Source organism: Muntiacus reevesi, chromosome 16, assembly GCF_963930625.1.
Source record: "Muntiacus reevesi chromosome 16, mMunRee1.1, whole genome shotgun sequence".
Classification (NCBI taxonomy): Eukaryota; Metazoa; Chordata; class Mammalia; order Artiodactyla; family Cervidae; genus Muntiacus; species Muntiacus reevesi.
Genome location: NC_089264.1, coordinates 42,932,082 through 42,947,998, shown reverse-complemented (window position 1 = coordinate 42,947,998; position 15,917 = coordinate 42,932,082). Strand labels below are relative to the sequence as shown.

At 46.8% G+C, this 15,917-nt stretch overlaps 1 non-coding gene across 1 annotated transcript; it reads right to left on the bottom strand.

The window, feature by feature from the left end:
* Positions 1-13,532: 13,532 nt before the first annotated feature.
* Positions 13,533-13,639, bottom strand: LOC136148196 (U6 spliceosomal RNA). Its single transcript, XR_010659480.1, has one exon. It is a non-coding gene; the product is annotated as a U6 spliceosomal RNA (small nuclear RNA).
* Between the last annotated feature and the right edge of the window lie 2,278 nt (positions 13,640-15,917).

Below are 15,917 nucleotides of genomic sequence, written 5' to 3'. Positions count from 1 at the left end.
CGGTCTGTGTTCATGCTCGTATACACTCTACCTGCTTTACCTGCCGCTGGGTCCTCTATGAGAAGCAGGATATAGTAGACCTGGTTCAAGGCCCACAGGAGCCCCTTACCAGTGGGTGTGGGTTCAGGGGAGTCCCTTTAGGCCTCTGAGCCATCTATTAAATGGGGGCAGTGCTTCCTGCTTTGTAGGGTTATGAGATTAATGGTTATGTCCAGAAAGTGGAATTGCTCAGTCGTGTCCAACTCTTTGCTACCCCATGGACTGCAGCCTACCGGGCTACCTTGTCCATGGGATTTTCCAGGCAATAGTACTGGAGTGGGCTGCCACTTCCTTCTCCAGGGGATCTTCCCGACCCAGGGATTGAACCTGGGTCTCCCACATTGTAGACAGACACTTTACCATCTGAGCCAGCAGGGAAGGCCTATGTCTAGAAAGTGCCTGGTAAATAGTAGCAATGATTACTAGGCTATGCTGCCTGGATTAACAACCCTTTGTTGGAATCACATTCTTCCCTCCTCTGATAGAGACTTCCTCACAAGCTATTTTCTCAACAAGGCCTTTCTCAGCTCCATGGAGAGGAAACCTGGCTCTCTACACACCAGGACATTCACTACTTGCACTTCTTGTCCTAACACACGCGTCAGACAATGCAACCCGAAGGACTGGAATGAACAATTCACAGAAGAGGAAGTACAAGTGGTTCAAACACTTATTACAAAATAAGAGTTCAGCTCCACTAACAACCCAAGATATGCAAAACAGTGAGGTAAGTTTCAAATATCAAATTAGCAAAAAATAAAAATTTAAGTATAATGTATAATTCTGGAGGCAATCCAGTGAAATGAGCACTGCCAAAGTTCTGGAAAGACGTTGGTAAATGTCTAAACTCCACACATGTTTCATACATCTCTGACCCAGTAATTTCACCCATAGGAATTAAAAATCTAGGGACAGTTTTTTTTGTTTGTTTCTCTCAGAAAATCAAAAGTACTGCCTTGCTCTGATCACCTCTTTGGAGAGAGTTTCCCAGAACCTGGGTCTGTTTCCTATCCCAGTTTTCTTCAATGGAAATCATTTCTGCCTGTCAGAATGTAAGCTCTACCAAAAAGGGGGCCTTTGTCTTGCTCATGACTACATCCTCAAGGTCTACAGCTCTGCCTAGCAGGTTGATGAGGCCCAGTAAACATTGATGGAAGAATGTGATACAAACCAAAATGCACTCTTATTTACAGGCTGAAAAATAAAAACCAGGAAACTATTGTATTAACTATGGTACATCCACGCAGCAAAGAGCATGCCATTATAAAGAACCAGCAAAACAAACTAAATACAACCTCAGGAAAATACTTGAGATAAATTGTGAATAGAAGGCATATTTATGTCCCATTCACAGCATGATCATGAGAAGGATCCAGAAATGTCCCATGAGGGACACAAGGGGTGGTAGGATTGACTGCGATTTTTATTTTCTTCAGAGATGCAGCCCCATCCCCAAACTCGCAGAAGTTAGGTGATTCAGGAGCACTCGTGTGGTTCCTGTCACTCATTCTGATAAAGCCAGGAGGTAAAAGAAGCTGATTCTGTGAGTTCCCATCATGAGAGGACTTCATGCATTTGTTTGGCCCAAGGAACTTTCCCTGTGTGACTGCAGAGCGTGGCACAACTCCTGTGATCAAAGCCAACATCCTGCCGTCACTGGCTTCCAGGAAGGCAGAGACCGGCTCTTTCACTTCAGCTTCTCGAGCACCCAGCGCTGGGCCTGGCACCTAGGCCTCGAGTGCTTTCCGAACAGGATGCTGGGACCTGCCTAGGCAGCAAGAGCCAATAGCTGTGCTCAGCCTCACCACCGCCCACTCGGACAAGTGTTGTTACTCTGCCATTATATGGCATCCAAGATGAAGAGCCTGCCTAATGGCACAGGGAGCTCAGCGCAGCCTCTGTGGTGACCTGGGGGGGGATGGGGTTGGGGAAGGAGGTCCAAGACGGAGGCGACGTGTGTGTACAAATAGCAGATTCACTTGTGGTGCAGCAGAGGCGAACACAACATGGAAAAACATGTGCATGTGCATTTGTGCTCAGTCGTGTCTGACTCTTTGGGACCCCATGGATTGTAGCCTGCCAGGCTCCTCTGTCGATGGAGTTTTCCAGGCAAGAACACTGGAGTCAGTTGCCATTTCCTCCTCCAGGGGATCTTCTCAACCCAGGGATCGAACTCACATCTCCTGAATCTCCTGCATTGGCAGGCAGATTCTTTACTACTAAGTTATCAGGGAAGCCCCCAAAGCAATTATACCCAAATAAAAAAAGAAAAAGAAAAACTCAGCTACAGGGAGACCTGTGACTTGCCTACGGCCCCCCATGGCAGAGCCTTGAACCCCGGTGAGATTCCCTCCAGGCCCCTGCAGTACAGCTGACCGCCCTGGGTGGGGCAAAGCCCACTGCTCTCCAGGCCTGCTGACGGGGCGCCATCCGGGGTGTGCTGAGAGGCAGCTACAAGGCTGGGCCTGGACAGGGGATGTGGGGTGAAGCTGGGTGGCTGGGGAGGAGAGACCAAGGTTGACCTAGGAGAACTTCAACCTCAGCTCAAGGCTGCCACATCTGAAATGTGGGTTTGAAATGGCTCTGAGGTTACAAAGAAAACACAGGGCTGGCTCTAGGCTAGGTATTATATAGCACAGAGGTTTAGAACCAAACCCCGGCTCTACCCCCAGATACACTGCGACTTTGGGCAAGTCATTGCTCTGTGCCTCCGTTTCCCATACATAGGAATGTGGTTTATGTTTATAAACCACTGGGTTACTAGGCAGCTTCAATGACTTAATTTCTGTACAGTAATCTGTTCAATAAATTAATCCTCTTAATTCCTCTTATCAACTCTGCAAGGGGTTAGTGTGGTTCCCATTTTATAGATGAGAAAACCAGAGCACCCAGACAGATGAAGTCACTTGGCCCAAGGTCACAGACATGATTTGAGAGTTTCTTTGACTCCAGAGTCCACATGCTTGCCTCTCAATGACTAGATGGCCTGGAACTCTCTTAGAAGGAGTGAGTCATGCATTAATAGCATCAAAAGTCATATCTATCTGATTAAAAGCCCAAATCTAGACAAATGGAAAAGATGCTTCCATGCTCCAGTGGAAGTCTGCATCCCACTTTCTGCACACAGAATCCAGGCAGGGTGCCTTCTCCACCTGCCAGAGTGAGAGACTGTGAGTTCAATCCCTGGTCCAGGAAGATCCTACGTGCCTTAGAGCTACGAAGCCTGGGAGCCACAACTACTGAAGTCTGGGCACCTAGAACCCATGCTCTGCAACAAGAGAAGCCACTGCAATGAAGCCTGCGCACCGCACCTAGAGAGTAACGCCAGCTCGCCACAGCCAGAGAAAAGCTCATGCAGCAACAGAGACCCAACACGGCCAAAAATAAATAAATTAAAAAAAAAGATTCCAGGGAGGTCTACCTATCTACACTGTTCATGGACCATTTACATCTGTCAGCACTTAGACATCACCTTAACTTAAATCCAACTCATTTCCCCATCATTCCCAAAGTTCCCCTTGGTGGAACTTTGCTGTTCATGTGATTCCTGCCATCATCAGCCAAGAATCTCCAAGTCATCCCTGACAGCTCCCAAACCCAGCCAGCGCCGGGACTGTGCATTTTACCTGGGAGCAACTTGGTTCCTGGCGTCTGGTTCCTTGGGTCCACCTCCCCGTGCTGAGCCTCTGTACCTCCTGCCTAGAGGGACACAGCAGCCTGCTGAACTGGTTTGGGCCCAGCCTCTCTCTACAGGTTAACTTTCCCAACACACAGCTGTGATCATGTGCACTCCTGTCTTTATGGCTTACTGCTCCCCAAACGATCCCTGGCCTTGGTCACACGAGCCTAAAACTGGGACCCTGAAACCTCTCCTCTGCTTCTGCCCAGGCATTCCCCCCAAATAGAAGACCCTCCCCCCACCTGTCTCTCTACCTCTTTACGCTCAACCCCAGCCCTCTCTCTCCCTCCTCTGCCTGGGTTCCCCAGGCCTCTAGTCGTGCCCTTCTCTAAGCATGTGTCCTACCCATGTGACTCATCTGGCACTCCACCACACACCACTGTGGTATCTTTACTTGATTTCTGATAATAACAACTCCCATTTTAAAGAGTGACAGGTGCCAGGAGCTCTGCCGGTGCTTGATACACACGCCACTCAAATTTTTAGGCAGAAAATCGTGAACACCGCGCTGTGCTAGGGGCTTCAGGTGTGTCCGAAGCTGCGATCCTATGGACTGTAGCCCCCAGTCTCCTGTCCATGGGATTCTCCAGGCAAGAATACCAGAGTGGGTTGCCATGCCCTCCTCCAGGGGATATTCCTGATCCAGGGATCAACTGGGTTACCTGCTTTGCAGGCGGATTCATTACCACTGAGCCAAGGTACACATTTCATCAGGAACACTGTCATTTGCAAATGGGAAAAGCCTCTGAATCCAAGACATCACAGCAACTTGTTCAAAGTCACCCAGTAGGTGAGTGACGGAGCCAGTTTTTAAACACAGCTCTACCTGTCAGGGAGGTTGGGGCCCTAGTCAAACATATCCTTGGCTGGGACACAGACATAATTTCATGGAGCACTACTTTAACACACATACGGGGCAAGGGAATGTTAAATGACTTACATTATTACTGTTAAATGATGTACACTTGATTAACCCTATGAAGGATTATTTTGATGATCAAGTGTGGGGTGGTAGGTGCTAGACATCTGTGAATGGAGAAGTCAACATCCAGGGTTTACTGTAGGAACACCTTAGATCCACACTGATCATGACTAGGAAACAAGTCATCCCTGAATCTTACGATGAGCACTTGCTCCTCATCACCATATGCAGCTCGTAGGGCCAAGATCTGTTGGATGGAGCAGCTGTCCCAAGAAGCTACAATCTGGATGTCACAGCAGCCTGGCTTGGGAAATTCTCATCAGCAGTAAGGTGTTATTATTTAAACTATTCCCAGTGACTGGATTTCTGACTGATCAGAATCATTTTCTTTTAAGGGGTGTACAAAGTATCTAGTGAATTCAGAACCAGACACTTCCATGGTCCGAAATACAAGAAATTCACAATAACACAAGCAATGGAATGGGCAGACACTCATTTCCACTGAACTGGACAGAAGAGAGAGTAGCATATGGCCCTAGGGAATCAACAAACTAGGGTGCCTTGACTCCTTCCTCTGTGTGAGGCCTGTGCTGGCTTCATCCCTCTCTACATCCTCATTTCCTATTAATCAGCATCACCGAGAAGCAAAGGCAACTTTCTAATGGAAGTCTCTACTCTTCCTTCCTAGAAATCTTGCTTCCCCTACTCTAAGATCAGCAATCTGTCCCTCGCCCAAATCCCCTTTCCAGACACATTCCTGATGAAGCATTTTACTACATCCAGTTCAGGAGTCCTCCTTGTCCTTGGCTTCTGCATCTGCATTTTCAACCAACCACGGATGGAAAACATTCAGGGGAAAAGATTATTCCAGGAAGTTCCAAAAAGCAAAAGCTGAATTTAAAGTACACAGGCAACTATTTCCCTAGCATTTACATTGTCTTTACAACTATTTACATAGCATTTACACTGTTAGGTATTATAAACAATCATCTAGAGATGATTTAAAGTATATGGGAGGATCACATTAGCTATATGCAATTACACTATTTTTTACATGAGACCCTGCAGATCTCAGGATCTGTGCTAAGTCCTGGAACCAAACCCGACAGACCCCTGTGGACCACTGTACTTCACTGTCTGGTACATTCATTTACTCCACCATCACTCCCGGGGTGGACACGGCGTTAGTCACTTGCAGGAAAGGAGAGAAGGTGCAGGTCCACATACCGAAGGGGTCCACTGCCCCCGGAGGGGCAGGCAGCCAGCAGGCATCTGACCCAGCCCAGAGCATTCTGAAGTGACGGACAGCCCCTCCCCGTCCTCCCCAGCCCGCAGCTCAAGGTGTTCTTCTCAGCACCTGGAAAGTGGGGAAATGCAGGCCAGCAGGTTCCCAACCACTGCCCTTGGCAGGGTGGCTGCAGAGTCCCTACTCCACTGCTGTCCCAGTCACCAAAGCCTCAGCGCTCTGAGCAGGCGGACCCTGCAGATTCCGAGTAAAGGGGGACTTGGAGCAAACGCAGCACGATTAGCCCTGAGACCAGGGAGCTGTTCAGTCTGCTGCCATCATAGTGCCTGGCACACCGCCTGGAAAGAGAACCTTCGGCAGGGGAGGGCTGCCTCTGCAGAGCCCTGCCACTTACTGTGTGAGACTCTGAGCCTCAGTTTCATCTTTTCCAAAATTATGGACGGTGTGTCTCCCTCCCTAAAGAGCTGTTATTAGACTAACTGATTAATGAGTGTAGTTGAGGCCCCGAGTAAACACTCAGCACTTTGTGAAATGAACTGCATCACAAACAACAAATAGACTCAACTCCACTTTGCCCCAGCCCATAAGTTCCTCATCTAGGTGCACAGCTGAGGGAATCCCGGTAAATATTTGTGTGGCCACTGAATTCAAAGGACGTAAGAAAGAGGATCTAATGTTGGTTTTGTGATGCGGGAGTGTTCTATATGATTTGTGACCTCATTAAATCTTAGGATAAAGAGGTCTTCTATTCAGTTTACAAAGAAACTGAGGCCCAGAGAAATTAAGAGTCTCACAGGTACCCAAGGATCATGCTAAGGTGCTTCAGTCGTATGCAGCTCTTTGCGACCCCGTGGGCTGTAGCACGCCAGGCTCTTCTGTCCTTGCGAGTCTCCAGGCATGAATACTGGAGCGGGTTGCCGCGCCCTCCTCCAGGGGATCTTCCTGACCCAGGAATCAAACCTGCATTATGTCTCCTGCATTGGCAGGCAGGTACTTTACCACTAGTGCCCCCTGGGAAACCCAAGGATAGGGTTAAATATGAAGCAGGACTGCTGGTTCCAAAGCTAGATGGCCTTTCCACAGAACCCCACCAAGTGTAAGGCGGAGGAAGGACTTAGATATCGTCCAGGTCCCATCAGAGCTGTGAGGCATCTACTTTGGGTCTGGGATAGCCCGCTGACTGACACCTCTGCAGGGTCAGTCTTACCTACCCATTCAGACAGCTGGAAATGCCAGTCAAGATACTCTAAGGGCCTGGATTCAGCTTATGTCCAAATTTCAGGAGGCTCCGCTGAGCAGGACAGTAGGCAGTGAATGAGCCTGACAGAAGATGTGGACTGAACCTGAGGCCACTGCTCCCAGGGGTGTGGCAGACACCAGTGCCTGATTCCCTTGCGTTGCTTTGGCACGCAGAGGGGTCCCTGGAGCTTGTGGTCCCTCCAGAGGCTTTCTCCCACCCCCTCCCTCTGACTCAGCTGTTCCCTCTCCCCGCCTTCCCCCAGGGCTGTGCTCCCCTACTACCTGCCAGAAGCAGAGAAGGATTAAGTCATCCCTTTGGGCGATTTGGTGCTAATACACAGAAAAATGTTTTTTATTGCTCAGGCACAAGATTAGTGACTCTGACCACACATCTGCTCCCTTGCACCCACCCCAGGCTCCTCCCTACAATTGAGCTGGATGTATTGATAACTCTTTTGGCTCAACTTCCTGCATCCACATGTGCATAGGATGCCAAGAGGAACTCTTGAGGGCCAAGGGGAAAAATAAAAACAAACCTGCTCAGCCCTTCTCAGACCTGGGCAGTGGGGAAATGTAAGGCAGCTGGCAGTCACCCAACCCCTATGCTTGCAGTGTCTGAGCCTCTCCAACCAGGACCTGTTCTGGGCCACCTCCGCTCAGAACAGCAGTAGCTCAAGGCCTTCTGAAGAAGTGGGGAGAGGAGGAAGGAGGCAAGGGGCATCGTCCTGCTGAGAGACCGAGGCACACGGGCGTTTTCCCACTGGGCTGTGACCTCCACAAGCGTAGGGGGGATGACCCCATTCCCCAGCATGCCGGACAGTGTCTGCCAGCCAAATTCTTCCAGGGGTTTGTGCCAGGCACTGCAGTAAGCCCTGTTAACAGATTAATCTGTTTAGTCTCACAAGCACTTGATGTATTCCTGTCAATTTGCTTGAGGTGGCTCAGACAGTAAAGAATCTGCCTGCAATGTAGCAGACCCGGGCTCGATCCCTGGGTCGGGAAGATCCCCTGGAAAGGAAATGGCAACCCACTCCAGTATTCTTGCCTGGAGAATTTCATGGACAGAGGAGCCTGGTGGGCTATAGTCCATGGGGTCACAAAGAGTCGGACACAACTGAGCGACTAACACTTATTACCTTAGTATCAATGCAATCCCCCATTCTACAGGAAAGGGAACTGAGCCACAAAGAAATAAATCACTTTAAGTCACACCAAGCCTGTAGAGACAATTCAAACTTCAGCATTTTAACTCCAGTAGTCTCAATATACTTGATACGTTGTCTTCTACTTTGAAAGAATGACCAAGAATTCAAAAATTCCCAAGAGAAAGGTGGTTACTTTCCTTCAACTTCCTCTAAACATCTCAAAAATAAGCCCTAGAGGACAGAATGGTGAAGGTGTGAGAGACAAAAGCAGCTCACTTTTACCTGATGAATGGCTTTTAGACTTTTGAAGGTATGAACTAATAGGATTTTAAAAAGACATTTACACTATCACTTTAAACTATGACCCGTTTAATCAAACCACACCTGCCCTCATCTGCACTTAAATTTGCATTTACTTTAAAATAAATCCTATAATTAACTTATAGCCATATTATTTTTGCATTGTATTTAGGGGGTTAAAAGAGCTAATTTATAAAAGATAAACATCTTAACATGATTGTCATCTTTTTGCCGCCTTCTTTCTGCACATTTTTGCATCTTAAATTCACAAGAGTTAATTCCACTGGGAGATCCTGATTACTCCCTGCTGATACTGCCTTTCTGTTCCCAGGGTGGAGCTGGGGGGAGGGCAGGACAAAGGCGGGGTGGAAGGTGGCTAAGAATTAAGTTTATTCCAAATCACTGATCCTGAGAAGCTATTGTCTTCTTTAATCTTCATCAATGAAATAGTTGGGTTGACATAGGGTGGATTTTGGTGGGGTTAGTTTAACACTGAACCTTTACAAAGCATGCCCTTCTAGTCACCAGTCCCCAAAGTTACAAAAATAGAGATCATTATCAGCTAACTGGCTGGCAGGGGCTAGAGATTCAAACATGCTCAACAGTCTGCAATGATGGTCACTACCACGAGGCACTGCTTTTTTTTAAAGAATACCCAACACAGAACAGATTAGAGGGATCCAGCCCAGGAGGAGAGTGGTGTGGAGAAGAAGTCCAACAGGGCTGCAGCAAGCAGAGTTAACCCAGATTTCATGATGAACCCAAACAGGGAGGAAGAGAGGATTCTAAGTGATGAAATCCACAAGCTGCCTCCATGAGACCAAGTTTGAGAAAGCTGCCTCTTCACTAAGAGAATAGGAGAGACACTCAACCTCAGTGCCAGCTACCCAGAGAATCTGAAGACTGAACTCACTCCATTCCACATGCCTCCCTCTTCCTGATCTGGAGATGTTTGATCTCCCCAACGCAACTGCACCTTGCCCACATCTCCCTAGACCCAGACCCTGCTGCGTCTATCTCCAAAAACACTGGAAAACTGGGGGCTCCGTTCTCCCAAGACAAGCCGAAGGTTGGGCCATTTGCTGATGCCGCCTGCGCTGATGGGACTAGCAGACCAGCACTGTGCCCGCAGTCACTTTGAGTAAATAACCCTGCAACTAGAATAGCAGCATGTGGGGGTCACAGTGCAGGAGGCCCTGCGTCATTGGACAGCCACCCAAACCTGGCATTTTCGCAGTGAAGACAGCAGAAAGGACAGACCCTTCTGTTTCCCTTCTGGGAAAGAGGGGGGAAAACTGAGGCCTTGGGGCTCACAGGGACCTGCCTCAGATCACACAAGCTAGTTAGTGACCAAAAAGATAGCCTAGCTGTCCTGATTCTTATGTGGTAGGAATCCGCCCACATCTTTAATTTTAGAATCCCCAAGTATGCCATTACTAATAGGGTAGTCACTGGAGTTGAAATAACTGCAACAGTAACGACATAAAGAAGAAAAAGAAAAATCTGAAAATGTGAAGAAAGTTCTTTCCCCCTCTTCTGTAGCCCAAAGTCAGCCAAGTTCCTTGAGATCAGGATGGAGGCAGACCTAAAAGAATTAGGTAAATTAAAAGCGAATTAAGTTTCTTTCAAGAGGCAGGAGGGAGGAAGAAGCGCCCAGACCCCAGCGGCGGTACTCACTGGCGCTCTCTCTGCAGGTAATGGACCGGAGCAGGCACCCAGGTGGAGCTCGGCGCCCTGGTATATATAGGGAAGGTGTTGCGCAAAAAGGCCGGCGGCAGCTGCAGTCATCACGCCCCTCGCACATTCCACGACCACCTGCTGCCGCCGCCGCCGCCGGAGCACTGCCTACCTGCCGGTTTAATGAGCCCATCGTGACCTAGCCGGCTACGCCGAGGAAAGAGGCGGCCGGGCTTGGGGGCGAGATCTCAGACGGCGCCCCCCGCGCCGGCTCCGCGGCAAATGCCCCCGCGCCCGGTAGGCAGGCGGCCCTTGCGCCCTGAGCCCCGCCTTGTCACCGGCCCCAAGATCCCAGCCAGGGCGACCTAGCGGGGCTCCTCGTCTTCCCCAGCTTTCTCCTCCCCAAGAACCTGAATCCTCTAGTTTAGCTGCTCTGAGCCCGAAAAGGTCAGTGACGTTGAGACTTTAGAAGGCAACTGGAAACTCAGGGACAAATCCTTCCAAAACAAAGCCAGGATTGTTTGGTCTTAGGCTCGGAGATGCTTTCTGTCCTGGTAGCTTGGACAGTCAGACACTTGGCCAGCTGGAGCCCTGGGTCTGCGACAGGCTGAGAAAATCGCAGGGCTGCTCACCACCAGATCCTCCCACCTGCCTGTCCCGGCTTGGGCAAAACTAGACCCTTCTGCTCTGCCCTGTATTCCCGGTGTGGCCACGTGTTTCTCCATCCTGGCTTTGAGAAGACCTGTCCCAGGGAGACCGCATCATGACGCTGATCGCAGTAACAGCCCAATTAGTGTGGAGCAAGCATTTCCCCCAGAAGGGCTTCCCTGGTGCCTCAGACCATAGAGCAAGTGGTCTGACCGCAATGCAGGAGACCTGGGTTCGATCCCTGAGTGGGGAAGATCCCCTGGAGGAGGAAATGGCAACCCATTGCAGTATCCTTTTTTTTTTTTTTTTCATTTATTTTTATTTGTTGGAGGCTAATTAGTTTCCATTCCAGTATTCTTCCCTGGAAAATCCCATGGCCATAGGAGCCTGGCAGGCTCCAGTCCATTGGGGCTGCAAACAGCTGGACACAACTGAGTGAGTAACACTTTCACTTCCTTGGGGAAAGAGCAAGCTCCCTTTCCAGTGGAGGTTGGAGAGGTTAGCAGACATAGGATCCCTTAGAGTTGCTGAGCTGGGATCAAGCTTGGGTTTTATTCCAATACTGAGGCCCTTTCCCTCTGTCCAATAGTCCTGGTTTTACAGCTGAGAAAAAGACTTAGCAAATTTATTTGTTGCTCAGCTTCCAGCAACTAATAGTGGAAGTATCCCACTGGAACTAGGGTGGTTTCCTTTTCTGGCCATAAGGGGGAGAAGTTTAGGTGTGCTGTTTCCAGGAAACCAGAGCCAGGCTCTCTGGGGCTGAAAAGTTAGTTGATCACTCACAATAACTCCTGGGCCCAACTGCCTGAGACCAGTGTCCTGTCTTGCCCCTTGCTTTTTCCCTGCCTTTGCCTGCTGTGTGTAAAATGGGAATAATGGTCTCTGTCTGTTAGAGTAAAGTGAATATATAACACATAGAACAGTACCTGGCACATGAGGAGTACATGTCAACTGTTAGACCTTCACTGGAAGCCTCTGGTGTTGGGAGATGGTGGGAAGATGTGATTAGACTCACCTGGAACCTTGGGAGTCTGAGGTCATCACTCCACAGTCTCAAATGCTGGTCATTTTAGTCCAAGGGCTGACACTTACTGCTTGAGAGTGGGCACTAGAAATCAAATCCAGTGGGCCTGTTCTTATTAGAATGATTTTGCCTGTGGGTGCTGGTCTTCAAATGCAGCCCTTGGAGACAGTGAGCAGGCAGCACCTCTCCAGGGAGCGACTTCCACAGCAGAGTCCACCAGTGATAGGGATCTGCTGGCATGCGTTCATTGAGCTCAGCTCTGCCTCTAGCCCTGGGCAGGTGGCAGATTCATCTCGGGGACTCCCAGGGCAGGCCTTAATTGCACACTGGTCCTGCTGAGTCTCCCCAAGGAGGTGTGGACTCTGTGTGGGATACGGATCTAACTCAATTCACAATGCCTTCCTATCACTCCCAACAAGGATCTGACAAATGGAAATTTCAGAAAACCTGGAGAAGGTCTCAGGTCTCCCTTTTATGGTCCAATGAAAAAGGCAAAATACTGGTTAAGTCAGGAGTCACTTTTTTTTTTTTTTTTAAATGGAACTGGATTTCATTTAGAGGTCAGAGATGCTATCTGTTTGATTCTGGTTTTGGATTGTAGGGTTTTATATTACTTTGTGTGTGCTAAGTCACTTCAGTTGTGTCCAACTCTTTGCAACCCCATGAATGGTAGCCCACCAGGCTCCTCTGTCCTTGGGGATTCTCCAGGCAAGAATACTGGCGTGTGTTGCCATGCCCTCCTCCAGGGGATCTTCCTGATCCAGGGATGAACCTGAATCGCTTATGTCTCCTGCATTTGCAGGTAAGCTCTTTACCACTAGCAAAAGGGTGGATAGGGTGTGTGCATATAAAGTCCATAATCTGTCCCCTTAGGGGAACATGCTTTCCTATCTTCATTCCAATCCTAACACAAAAGGCTATCATCCCTCACCACTATAAAGCACAGCCTATGCTTATGCATAAACTTCTAAACTGCTTTCCTCCGCAAACTTGATCTGCATACTGTTTTCCTACAAGGCAGAACTGACTGATAGATGGGCCCACCTAGAGGCCACACAGTATCTTGTCCGAAGTTACCATCTCTGTGCTAATACATGTCCACATTCCTTATTGAGTCCCTGGGGCCAGATGTAGTTCAGAATATAAAAATTTATATTTTTAGAAAGCAAGATGAAGATATTCCAGTGGGACTTGGGCAGTATCCTGTGATCAAACTCATTGATATTTTTACTGTAAAAATGTATACATATTGGTATTAAGTGGAATAAACTTGATTTTATACATCAGGCTAGGGCATGGAATGAGTTTTTAAATGGCAGATTAGAGATCATAACTGCTTTTTTTTTTTTTGGCCATGGCCAAGTATTTTATACTTATTTATAATATTTTACATTTGTAGGGTATTTTACATTATATATACATTTTACTATACTTTTACTATAAACAGTTTTATTTTTATTAATTTTTTCTTTTTTCGTTTTTGGCTGTGCAAGATCTTAGTTCTTCCTGCGTGTAGGGGTGTGTGCCTGCACATGGTCAGGAGACCAGGGGTCAAACCCATGCCCCTGCAGCTCGGAGTCCTAACCACTGAACCACCACAGAATTCCCTATGAACATTGTTTAAACGCTTCATGAATTTGCATGTCATTCTTGCACAGGGAACATGTTCATCTTCTCTGTATCATTCCAGTTTTAGTATGTGTGCTGCCTAAATAAGCACCCCATAAACATTTTTAAACATGCAGAAAAGTGGAAATATTTTTACACTGCATGTGTGTCAACTTTCCTGTTAATCCACTATTTTGCTTAATTTTTACATCAGTTCACATCAGCTATAAATTCTTCAGCATGCATATTAGTAACCAGAGTTCAATATTTCTTTCTGGTTTATTTTTAAAGTAATATTTACAAAAGTGAATGCAAATTGTAAATGTATCTTTTGACACATTTTGATAAATGTGTAAGCTTGTGAAACTCAAACTCTTTATCAAGGTACAGAATATTTCTATCACCCTTAGAAATTCCTTCATACCTCTTCCCAATAACTCTAAACTCAGCTTCCCTCAAAAGCATGACTTTTACACAATTGTTTTCCACAAGAGTTTAGCTTTTCCTGTTCTCAAACTCCATATAAAAGGAAATGTATAGTATGTGCTTTCTTGTGACAGATGTGATTCACTTAAACTAATGTGGCCTGTATCAGTAGTATTTCTACTTTTTTAATTGAGGTATCATTGACATATAATAATATATTAGTTTCAGGTGTACAACATAAATGTTCACTATTTGCATATATAGTTAAAAGGATCACTACAGTATGTCTAGTTAACACCTGTCCCCATGCATCATTACAAAAATGTTTTTCTTGTAATGAAGACTTTTAAGGTCCTTTATTGAATGCTTACTGTGTACAAGTACTGTTGTAAACATTATATATATATATAGTCATTACTCCTTGTAACACAATGAGCTAAATATAAAGATGGAGAAATGGGGCCCCAGAGAAGTCAAACAATGTCCCCAATGTTACAAAACTAGTAATTGGCAGAATTAAGATCTTAACCCAGTTACCAATTTCAGTCACATAATCAGCAAAGTTTTCTGCTACTTTCTTACCTCCTTTTCCTTATAGGGATATTTGTTGCCCAGAGGACTTGTGTGATGAGGAGGATGAAATAAAATGGACAACCCAGAAACACATATGGATACCTGCTTTACAACAGTATCACTGCAGGCAGTAGGTACAGAAAATCTGCAATAAATGGTATCCAGATGGAAACAAATGAAATTTCACTCTCAACCTATTCCCTCACCGCTCCCCTGTCCCCCCAAGAATTTATCTAGAGGCAAAAGGCAAAACAATAGGACTTCTAGAAGACAAAATAGACAAGCATTCACGAACGAAAGGTAGGAAAGCCTTCTTCAACAGGATACAAGATATTCACACAGAGCATGTGCAATGTCCTGGTGGGTCAGATAGTAAAGAATCCACCTGCAATGCAATGGAAAATCCCACAGACAGAGAAGCCTGGTGGCCTCAGTCCATAGGGTCCCACAAAGAATCAGTCACGACTAAATCAACTTAGCACACATGCATGAGCACAAAACTCCAGCAGATCACAAGTGGGAGTACAGCAAGACGCAAAGTATAGGTGCGCTACATCTATAACTGATCAAGCAAGGGCCCCCAAGAGGCCATGCTTCCCATTCAAACCAGAGTTTAGTCCAAATACAACACAAGAAATAACTAAGAAGCCATATCACATCTTTCCTCACCACTGTTACTTTCCTGTGTTAGCGATCCACTTAAGGCTGAAAATGCTGACACAGAAGGAAAGGGTAACCTCGAGTTCTCCCTTTCATTGCCTCCTTACTCATCAGTAAGGTAGGGAACGTCAGCAGAATGTGCACAAATAAGAAAAGAAATTAAAACAATTGAGTGAATTCTGTGCGGTGTCCCTGCTGTTCTGGTGGACACAAACTAGGTGTCCGAATTAACAGACACGAATTGTGTACTTCTAGGAAAACCGCATTTGAGTTTAAAAGTTCTTGCTTGTATAAAGTGAAGTGAAGTGAAAGTCGCTCAGTCGTGTCCGACTCTTTGCGACTCCATGGTCTGTTCATGGAATTCTCCAGGCAAGAATCCTGGAGTGGGTTGCCATTCCCTTCTCCAGGGGATCTTTTCGAACCTGGGTCTCCTGCACTGCAGACGGATTCTTTACCATCTGAGCCACCAGGGAAGCCCTGCTTGTGTTTAAAGCTGGCATCACAATATAAAGAGGAACCATGAAATTCACACTAATAATTTTAAAATTTCAACTTAGCATAAAATAGTAATTTTTTAAAAAATCAAAAAGAGGGACCATGGTAGAAAGGAAAACTTGATATTTTTAGTACCTCTCATAGGAGGTCCTTATTTCCCTATGATTGAAAATAACACACTCCTTTGGGATTTTGAATATCCTTTTTATTTCTCTCATTTCCAACAACCAGTTAAA